The following is an 11,083-nucleotide window of genomic DNA, read 5'->3' as shown; positions in this document are numbered from 1 at the left end:
AACAACAGAGAGAAGTAGAACTTCTCAATCTTCCAACAGAACCAGATCCAAATCAAAAGGCAAACGAAAGTTTTGCAACTATTGTCACAAGAAGGGACATGTGCTTGAAGAATGCTTCAAGTTGAAGAATAAAGAAAAAGAGAAGACGGCAGCAAATGGTAAACAAGCTAGCACTTCGGGTGAAGCCGATGTAGCTGAGGTGGAAGGTATTGGAGAACTTTTGACAGTTTATTCAGATAAACTGGATTCCACTGGTGATTGGATACTCGACTCTGGTTGTACTTTTCATATGTGTCACAACAAAAGTTGGTTTTACACATTTGAAAAGGTTAACCAGGGCTATGTGTTGATGGGTAACAATACTACATGTCCAGTTCTTGGACATGGTTCAGTCAGGATCCGTATGTTTGACGGAGTTATTCGAACCATGGGGGATGTTAGATATGTTCCTGACCTCAAAAGAAACTTGTTATCTCTCAGTTCCTTTGACAAAAGGGGATACGAGTTTGCTGGTAAAGGTGGAGTTCTCAGGGTATTCAAAGACGGCTCCGACAAACTGAGAGCCAAACGAAAAACCTCAGATCTTTACTTTCTTGACGGGCAAACAATTTCGAGTGATGCTGCTGTTGTTTCAAAGTCTCTTTCTAATCCAGATCAGTCCCGTCTTTGGCACCTTCGATTCGGCCATATGAGTTTTCAAGGCATGTCAGAATTGAGTCGAAGAGGTTTACTTGGTCAACAAAAGATTGTTGATTTGGATTTCTGTGAAGACTGTGTATATGGCAAGGCAAAACGAGTGAGGTTTGCAAGTGGCATCCATACAACGAAAGGACCACTTGATTATGTTCACTCGGATTTATGGGGACCGGCTCGAGTTGCTTCAAAAGGTGGAGCTATTTATATGCTCACTATTATTGATGATTTCTCCAGGAAGGTGTGGTCTTTCTTCTTAAAACATAAAGGAGACGTTTTCTATACCTTCAGAAATTGGAAAGTTCAGGTTGAAAAGCAATCAGGTCTGGTGGTAAAGTATCTTCGTACGGATAATGGACTTGAGTTTTGCTCAGAAGAGTTTAATGTCTATTGTCAAAAGGAAGGCATTACTCGACATCGCACAGTAGTCCATTCACCTCAACAAAATGGTGTAGCTGAAAGGATGAATCGCACCATTATGGAGAAGGTCCGGTGTATGCTTTCTAATTCCAAATTGCCAAAGTCTTTTTGGGCGGAGGCTGCTTCGACTGCTTGCTATGTTATCAACCGATCACCGTCACGAGCAATCGAGAAGAAAACTCCGTTTGAGTTATGGTCCGGTAAACCTGCCAATTATTCAGATTTAAAACCATTCGGATGTCCAGCGTATGCACGAGTTGACAATGGGAAGCTAGAACCAAGAGCAATCAAATGCGTTTTTCTTGGGTACAATCAAGGTGTAAAGGGTTACAAGTTATGGAGCTTTGATTTGAAGAAAATTATCATCTCAAGAGATGTTACTTTTGATGAGTCTGCTATGATTCAACCAGTTGCTGACTCTTCTAAAAGAACAGATGCATCAGATGTATCATCCGAAGCAAATAAAGAGTATGCTCAAATGGAGGTGGAGCTTCCTACTTCACCTACCACTAATCAGAGTACAAATCAGCATCAAGATTCTTCTTCGTCGGATGAGCATGTTGTTGGTGAAGATTCAACACCTTCCCAACCACAAGCTACTACTCCAAGCATTGCAAGAGATAGACCGAGAAGACAGATTATTCCTCCGAAGAGGTATGCTGAATCTGATTTGGTTGTCTATGCTTTTATTGTTGCTGATAATATTGAGTACGCAACGGAGCCTGCGAATTATGACGAGGCTATCAAATCTGAAGACTCAAATGATTGGATGCTCGCTATGCAAAATGAGATGGAATCCTTGCAGCGAAACAGTACTTGGAATTTAGTTCCTATTCCGAAAAGGAAGAGACCAGTTAAATGCAAGTGAGTCTATAAGCTCAAGGAACCTGTCAACCCAAATGATAAACCAAGATACAAAGCTCGGTTAGTAGCTAAAGGCTACAGTCAGATTCCTGGTATTGATTACACTGACATTTATTCCCCAGTTGTCAAACATACTTCCATTCGTGTATTGTTGGGGTTGGTTGCTTCTAACGATTTTGAGTTAGAACAACTTGATGTCACTACAGCTTTCCTAAATGGTGAGCTTGAGGAAGAGATTTTTATGCAACAACCTGAAGGTTTTGTAGTTCCTGGAAAGGAGAACTACGTATGCAAGTTGAACAAATCTCTTTATGGCCTCAAGCAGTCTCCTAGACAATGGTACAAGAGGTTCGATTCTTTCATGACCAGTCACAAATTCAGCAGGTGCACCTATGATAGCTGCGTTTATTTCAAGAAAGGTGACAATGGTTCAAAGATCTACTTACTCTTGTACGTGGATGACATGTTGATTGCAGCAAAAGATATGAAGGAGATTCAGAAGTTAAAAGACCAGTTGAAAGCTGAATTTGAAATGAAGGACTTAGGAGCTGCCAAAAAGATTTTAGGTATGGAAATTATTCGTGACAGGAAGTCTAGGATCTTGCATCTTTCTCAGAAAAGTTATATTGAGAAAGTCCTAAGACGCTTCAATATGCACGAAGCAAAGTCTGTCAACACACCTTTTGCAGCTCATTTCAAGCTATCATCCGCTTTGAGTCCTACTAATGAGACTGATATGGCTTACATGGCACGTGTTCCATACTCTAGTGCTGTTGGATCTTTAATGTATGCTATGATCTGCACACGCCCTGATTTGGCTTATGCTGTTAGCATGGTTAGTAGATACATGGCGAACCCGGGGAAAGAACACTAGAAAGTAGTACAGTGGATTTTTCGTTTTTTACGAGGTACGTCTTCCATGTGTTTACGTTTTGGCAAATCTAACACTGGGGTGTTCGGATATGTTGATTCAGATTATGGAAAAGATTTGGATAAACGAAGATCAATTACAGGGTATGTGTTTACACTAAATGGTTGTACTGTTAGTTGGAAAGCCCAGTTACAGTCTACAGTTGCCCTGTCTTCTACCGAGGCAGAGTACATGGCGATTACAGAAGCAGTTAAGGAAGATATATGGTTGAAGGGGTTATTAGGAGAACTCGATGATAGAATAAAGGTGACCACAGTTTTCTGTGACAACCAGAGTGCTATCTTCTTGAGTAAAGATCAAATGTTTCATGACCGAACAAAGCATATTGATATTCGTTATCATTTTGTGCGGGATATCATTGAAAAAGATGATTGTGTTGTGGACAAGATTCATACAGATTATAATCCTGCTGATATGTTCACTAAAAGTCTTCCTATAGCCAAGTTCAAATTATGTTTGGACATGGTGGGTGTTTCTGATCGCAGTTGAGCCTGAAGGCTCGTGGTGGAGGAAGTATTATTTATTTTTCCGGAAACAATTTTTCTCTATACAAAATTGCAGTTTTTTATGGAAGTTTTAGAGTTTGATGAGCTAAAGGTTTTGACTAATCGTAAAGCATGACTTGCTTAATTTTGATGTCAAGGTGGAGATTGTGGAAAAGTTGCCTCCAAAATTAGCAAGTGGCAAATAGTTCAGGGGTTATTTCCGTAACTTATCATTTACTATTCATAGTTTGACTATGAATAGTAATCTAATATGAAATTGAAAATGAAATTGGACGGAATGGAGGCGCAGACATTATTATATGTGTATAGTAATATGCAATATGAATTTGAAGATTGTAGGCGCAGCAATTTTGTCTTGGACGGCATTTTTGTTTTCATATTAGATTTATATTCTCCTCTTTGGCTATAAATAGCCAGAGAGATTTAACCCACACATAACTCAACAATCAAAATATATATATATAGTAAAACATTATATATATATATATATATATATATATATATATATATATATATATATATATATATATATATACTGATACACCACCACATATATTTTAGCCCTCTCATTCTATTTGTAATCTCTTTCATAATCCCTGTAAACACTGCAAATTATAGTGAATTGTTTCTCGGCTTCCTCCGCCCGTGTTTTTTCCCGATTTGGGTTTCCACGTAAATTCCTGTGTCTCTATTCTATTTATTTTATTCGTATTTCGTTGTGATTATTACGCTTTGATAATTTTTGATCCCATTCCGCATTGAGCTAATATTATTTAAGTCTATTCGGATACGAAAGACAACAAAAACCTTTGGTAAACGCAAAGAAGAAAGGGAAGATGAGCCAAAATGAGAGATTTGTAAGTTTGTACCATTCCCGACTTGAAGTTTGTATCACCGGTGTAGGAGTCGTGGAGGTTGAGTTTGCTCAGATCAAGTGTGACGTGATCGGTGGCGCCGATGTCAAAGTACCATTGGGGTACAATATGGCAGACGGACTTGGCGGGCTTGGTCCAGTGGTGAGGTGGGCTTGGCGCTGTGGAGTTCGAGGATTGGGCCTACGTGATGGATAGTCCGTTTGATTATCCCGCTGCCAACAGTTTATAGCTTCATGTCCCGGCTTATTGCAGAGTTGGCACTGGAGACGGCGTCGTCGGTTGTCGTTGGAGCGATAGTTGGAGGAGGAGCCGGAGGAAGAGCGGGGGATTTGACTGTTGTGAGACACCTGGTTGGCGACCGGAAAGGAGGATGTGAGAGTCAGTGAGGGAGCGGTGGTGAGCGGGGTAGCAGCTTGTCGTGCTAGGTCGATCTCTTGACGTGCCTCTTCTTGTTGGAGAAGCCCAATTAAGTCATCAACAGAAGTGGATGCAGAGTGCATTAGAAACGCTGATGCAAAGGAGCTGTAGGATGAGTCCAATCCATTGAGAATATAAGCAATTAGGTCGTCATCAGATACAGGGGTAAGGTTTTCTGCTAACGAATCGGCAAGTAGGCGTTTCTGGTCAAGATAATCGATCATGGAAGAGGCTCCTTTGGTAAGGGTCTGTAATTTGGTGTGTAATTGGATTCTTTGAGCCCTATTCTGGGCGTGGAAGTGACGCTCAAGAGTGAGCCAAGCCTGATTGGCGGATGTGGAGCGAGCAACATTAGCAAGGGAGCGCTCTGTGAGTGTAGATTTCAGCCAAAGGAGGACAAATTAATCCTTCTTCTTCCATGTGGTGTAGTCTGGATTTGGAATAGAGGCACCAACTACACGAGTTTCATCATCAGTGGCTGTTGATGGGGCTGGAATGGTTTCAGTCGGTGGAGAAGGAGCGAGAACAAAAGAGTCAAGCTCAAAACATTCCAGGGCAGAGATAATAGTGGTCAAACCTTTGATTTTTTTTTTCTCTTCTCTGATACCATATAGAGAAGTGAAAAGAGAACTAACTTTTCTGTGTATTATAACTCTGAATATGTACAGGTATTTATACAGAGGTAAAGTGCTACTATAGCCACTAACTTAGGAACACGTGAATACATACCATAAAACCAGGACAACAAAGACTAAGTCTATTGACCCTTTCTACTCTTTTTAACTATTCTAATGTACACATTTTATTAGGTACGTAGTAACTGAAGTCTATAGAACAGCTGATCCATTTTGGAGAGGTGCTTCGCATAGATTGGATTGGGTCAAAATGAGATTTTGACTATAAGTCAAATGGGACTAATTCTTTTCCCACCCAAAAGGGTGGATCACACTCTCCCTGGAAATCAGTTACCCACACCCATTCGCTGAATATATGAGACTGAGACTGCCTCATGTTCCTGATCAGTTTTTGTCCCATATCCAGGTTACACAATTTCTTTTTTCCGGTTATTATATATTGGTTTATGGGTAGGTAATGCTGACTTATCTAGCAAATGAACAAGATATATGACGGTTGACAATTTTAATTTTCTAAATCGAACTTGGACTTGGTTGCTTAGGCTTCACGGTGTGGGCACGGTTCGTCCTACGGTTTGCCATGGTGGACCATGGGAACACTGTCTCCACCCTGCAGTTTTCAATGCGGTTTGGCCGCACCCTCTCTCTCTCTCTCTCTCTCTTAATGTTTGAACGGTCAAAAATTTAAAATATATTTTTTTTCCTTTTTTTACCTATAAATAAAACCTCACAACCCTTAATTTACCACATCCGAATCAGTTTTTCTATCTTTCTATACCTTTCTCTCAAAAATCTCAAGATATCTTCTTCCAACAACTCAAACAACCAAAAACCACCCACTAGAAACACCCCAAGACCTTCTTATGATCAACCGATTTATTCACCCCCGTTTATCACTATGGCAGTATACTACCGTATTATCTGCAATAATACCCATAACCTGAAATTGTTCAAGAAACCCAACCCACCAAAACACCAAATAAAAGAAAAGAGAAGGCGACGGGCAAAGCATGGGAACCCGAAGAAGTGTTAGCATTGGTATAAGCATGGATCGATGTTTCCAAAGATGCGAAGGTTGTAAAAGATCAAAAAACATGACCGTTTTTGGAGGCGAGTTACAAAAAGGTCCCACAAAGGAATGAAGCAAACATAGTATCGTTCAAAAGACCAAATCTATTCCAAATGGGGGAAGACAAACAAGGAAGTCATGTTGTCTAATGGTTTGTATAACAACATGAAATGTCAATGGAAAAATAGAGAAAGTGATGTTGTGATTTTGAAGAAAACTCTAAAAGTGTACCATCAAGAAAACAGGAAGGCTTTCAAGTTTACTGAGTTTTGGATTGTCGTGAAAGATAACCAAAAGTGGAAAAAGAGCAAAACGTCTGACGAACATATCGATAGTGGTTCAAAACGCTCAAGAATATCCGAATCTGACCACACTACATTGGATGCTCGTGTTGGGATCGACCTCAACGATGATGAACCCGTTCAAGTTATACCACCTTCCCTGCCAATGGGAAGGGACAAAGAAAAACACAAAGACAAAGACAAAGAGGTAGATTCATTCATATTAAAAAATTGAAATAATCATATTTGATTAATGATAGGCTAATATGATGGAACGTTAGATTTCATTCTTCTTTTTTTTTTCACTTTGACGTCAATTAAGGTTTTTTATTTTTATTTTTATGTTTAAACTAGTTATTTTTATATTAATATTTGTAAGTATATAATTTACATTCTAAAATTTATTCTGTATATTTTTTATTGATGTTGTAATCTCTAAATTAATTTTTCATAATATAAAATAAATTTGTTAAAAATATAATAATTTTTTTTCTTTATGTTGATTTAGGGATGAGCAAAGGAACCGGCCCGAGAACCGAAGTCGGCCGAAATTAAAAACCTAACCGGACCGTCGGTTCTACCGGTTTCCGGTTTTTGTCGTTTCTTCAATGTTGGAACCGGTCCTCAAAAAATAGCAATATACGGTTCCGATTTTTGCTGGTTCTACCGGTTTTTGTCGGTTCCATCAGTTCCGGTTCCCGGTTCCAAAAATCCACAAGAATATCGTCCCGGTTCCGGCCCGATCGGTTCTATCCGGCTCCGGTTCCGGTACCGGTTCTCCGGTCCAAATGCTCATCCCTATGTTGATTAGTTTCGTATTAATAATTTTATTTCTTTTTTATGTTTGATTAGACTCATATTGATATCTGACCCGTCATTAGACGATAGGTGGCAGCTGCACCTAACTGATTAATCTGTGTATGCAAATAGTAAAAAATATAATATTAGTCATTTCGGTGCTGTCACTCTTTGTTTCTTTTATTATTATTAACGTCAAACAAAAATCATATCAGAAAACACACAACTATCACTCGTAACATCCAATTTTCACAACAAAAGTTTTTCAAATTTATATTAATTAGGGTTTGGTTGAATATATATATAAGTAGCTGAATATTATTTTATATATTATTTTTATATATCAAGGTTTTTTTCTATACTAACATAATAAAATATATAAAACCAAGACCATAGAAATTTAGAAACTCTAGGAAACTGCCAAGCCGTCCCACGCATTATTATATATATGCATGTTTTAGGGACTGAAAATGTAAAGTCAAAATACATAGTAGGGCTGTTGCGTCATGTTTCTCATATATATATATATATATATATATATATATATATATATATATATATATATATATATATATATATATATATATATACACTAGGTTACAACCCGTGAGAATCACGAGTAAAAAATTATATTATTAATAAGACTTAAGTTTGTTTAACACTTTTTGTATTGATTATTTAAAATTAATATTAATATATATTTGTAAAAAAATATATAAATTTGAATAGATGTTAAAGAGAAACACAATGAATAATATAAATTACAATGCTATATAAAAAATAAAATATAAAAAAATGTAATAAAAAAAATAAATAAAAACAATTGTTTGAATTTAAAAACTACGAAGCATTTATAAATTTCTAAAAACTTCCTTATACATAACATTGGAAGTTTTGTTTGTAAGTCTACCATCTTTATTTAAAATTAACAATTTCAATCATTCTCTGCTTTTGAACTCTAGATAAGACAACATACAACTGTCCATGTGAATAAACAGGATCTTTGAGATACAGACCAACCTTTGATAACGACTGCCCCTGGCTTTTATTAATTGTCATTGCAAAACATACAGCCAATGGAAATTGTCTTCTTTGAAATTTGAAAGAATTTTTTTTTTCAGATGGACTTAAAGACATTCTTGGAAATTTGTCAATTACCATTATATCCTTGTACAGAAAATTACCATTATATCCTTGTACAGAAAATTACCATTATGTCCCTGTACATTGAATTTGCGATTAAAGGGCAAATTTGTCAATTATGGAAAAAACTTGAATATATATATATGCTTGGATAAAACTTAAAGGGCAAATTTGCGACTAAAAGTTTCATGTATATATATCAAGGTTTTAAATAACGTAATGCGTGACTTGGCGGCAATGTCAAGCCTCAAGCTTTTCCTAGCCTTGGCGAGTCACGACGTTTGTAAGGCGTAACTTAAGGCGGCAATTTTCTATATAATTAATATTTTTATATGTATTTTTAACTATTGTTCATTTTTATACACATATATGAATTAAGGCGGCGTTTTGGCAAAGCTTGGCGGCAGGTGCAAGCCTTGGAGCCGTCGCGAGCTTTTTAGAACCTTGATATATATATATATATATATATATATATATATATATATATATATATATATATATATATATATATATATATAATTGGGCTAATAAATGTTAATATATACAGACTGATGCATACCAAGCAACAGGGTGCTATAACTAGCTATGCTCAGGATTTGTTCAAACAAACAGCAGGATTGCTATAGGTGCAGCGATCTCTCCAAGATCATCTTACAATGGAAAACAATTTGATATTGGTATCATGATATGGAAGGTAATGAGAAAATCATTTGGATTTATTTAATGATATGGTAATTTGTTGTTCAACTAACTTTTTTTTTTCAAACTATTGTTAGACATAGGTGGTGGTCTGTCTTGACATTTGACTAAAACTACAAAAATGGTCAACTTACCATAAGATTAAGTCTAAATCAAATTTGGTTGATTATATGGTGGTATACTTAATGGTTAAGGATTCGAATTCTAATTTCAATATGGATTGCACTCAACTTTTACAATACTGTTAAATTGAAGTAATAAATTAACAAAATAGAAGGTCATATAATAATGCAACTATTGACATTGTTGTTGTTTTTATATGTAGGATCCTAAACATGGACACTGGTGGTTACAATTTGGATCAGGGGTGCTAATATGATATTGGCCATCTTTTTTATTCAGTCGTCTACAAAAAGAAGCAAGTATGATACAATTTGGAGGGGAGATAATGAACTCAAGATCAGGGGGATATCACACATCAACACAAATGGGAAGTGGTCAATTTGCAGATGAAGGTTTTGGGAAAGCTTCATACTTTAGGAATTTGCAGGTTGTTAATTGGGACAATAGTTTGCTTCCTTTAACAAATCTCCATCTATTAGCTGATCATCCAAATTGTTACAAAAAAAAAAACACAAGAAGAAACTAAATATAAACAAACGCATACACATTAAGAAGCAGAAACAATTTTCGATTATGATTAACACACATACACATTGAGAAGCAGAAACTGATGTGAAAAAAACAACACATACAAGTTATTGAAGTGAATGGTATTGAAAAAAGTTCAATTTTATATATCAAAACTGCGGTGCACTTTGATTTATAAAGAAGATTAATTAAAAAAAAATCATGAGCACTTTTCCGGTTTAAAAATGTCTCGCCCTTTAATCTTATTTTAACTCTTAAAATTATAGCGAGCAAAAATTAATACAATCCGTCAATCCAATTTAAATTAGCAGATGAATTTGCATGACAATGATGAATTTTTGAAGGGTTTAGAAATTAGGAGTTCCTATCATACATTGTTTAACAAGTTTTTTTGTTGGACAAAATAAATACAATTTTTGTCTTATAGACAATGGTCCTACTTGTTATGTTGTGTCCAATCTTGTGCAATAAACCAAGCTTAATGTATAAATTTATGTAATCTTTCTTGAATAATGAAAAGTTCTTTTGATAAATTTATGTAATCAAAAGTTTTAAGTATCTTTTTTGTGGATAAGAACTACTTCCCGTATTTATGAAATTAACCAAATTCTTGAAAACTAGATCGATCTAGTAGCACATTAATATATACTTGGTTTTGCCATTTGTATGATTATCAACACCTAAATAAATTTCTATGAACGTTAGGCTTGGTTTTAAAAAAATAGTACTTAAATTTTAGTTTATTGCAGCACCCTGCTGAAGTTAAAAAACAAACAGATTTCTTATAACAGGTTGCAACCATTTGGTCCACCTCTTCTGCTGCACAGGGTTGCAGATGTGGTTCGTAGAATTCAGACATTTTTGTTTCGAAAAAACAAACAACACCTAACTTTCACATCCACTTCACCCTTCCTTAGGTTACTATGTTGTGTTATGAAACCAAATTAAAACGCAATTAATATAAGAAGACACAAACGAACTGTTGGTGATTTTAGTGTCACTATGTCATTTTAAGTAACTGGAACTAACATGTGAGCTAAGGGGCTTCATAATTTGTACTCTAATATATGTACGGGGTTGTGCGGAGTGCACACATGTATA

At 36.1% G+C, this 11,083-nt stretch overlaps 1 long non-coding RNA gene and 1 pseudogene across 2 annotated transcripts; both read left to right on the top strand.

Moving 5' to 3' along the window:
- Positions 1–4,237: 4,237 nt before the first annotated feature.
- Positions 4,238–7,656, top strand: LOC145138840 (uncharacterized). The gene is made up of 2 exons (XR_013721758.1): positions 4,238–6,899; positions 7,200–7,656. It is a non-coding gene; the product is annotated as an uncharacterized LOC145138840 (long non-coding RNA).
- A 1,195-nt stretch (positions 7,657–8,851) lies between these two features.
- Positions 8,852–10,031, top strand: LOC145139484 (protein neprosin pseudogene; annotated as a pseudogene). The gene is made up of 3 exons (XR_013721921.1): positions 8,852–8,899; positions 9,180–9,326; positions 9,657–10,031. The product of XR_013721921.1 is annotated as a protein neprosin pseudogene (transcript).
- Positions 10,032–11,083: the final 1,052 nt, after the last annotated feature.

The sequence above is a fragment of the Lactuca virosa genome, chromosome 9 (genome assembly GCF_052849685.1).
Source record: "Lactuca virosa cultivar CGN04683 chromosome 9, Lactuca_virosa_CGN04683_v6, whole genome shotgun sequence".
NCBI classification, from domain to species: domain Eukaryota; kingdom Viridiplantae; phylum Streptophyta; class Magnoliopsida; order Asterales; family Asteraceae; genus Lactuca; species Lactuca virosa.
This window is presented reverse-complemented; position numbering and strand designations above follow the sequence as displayed.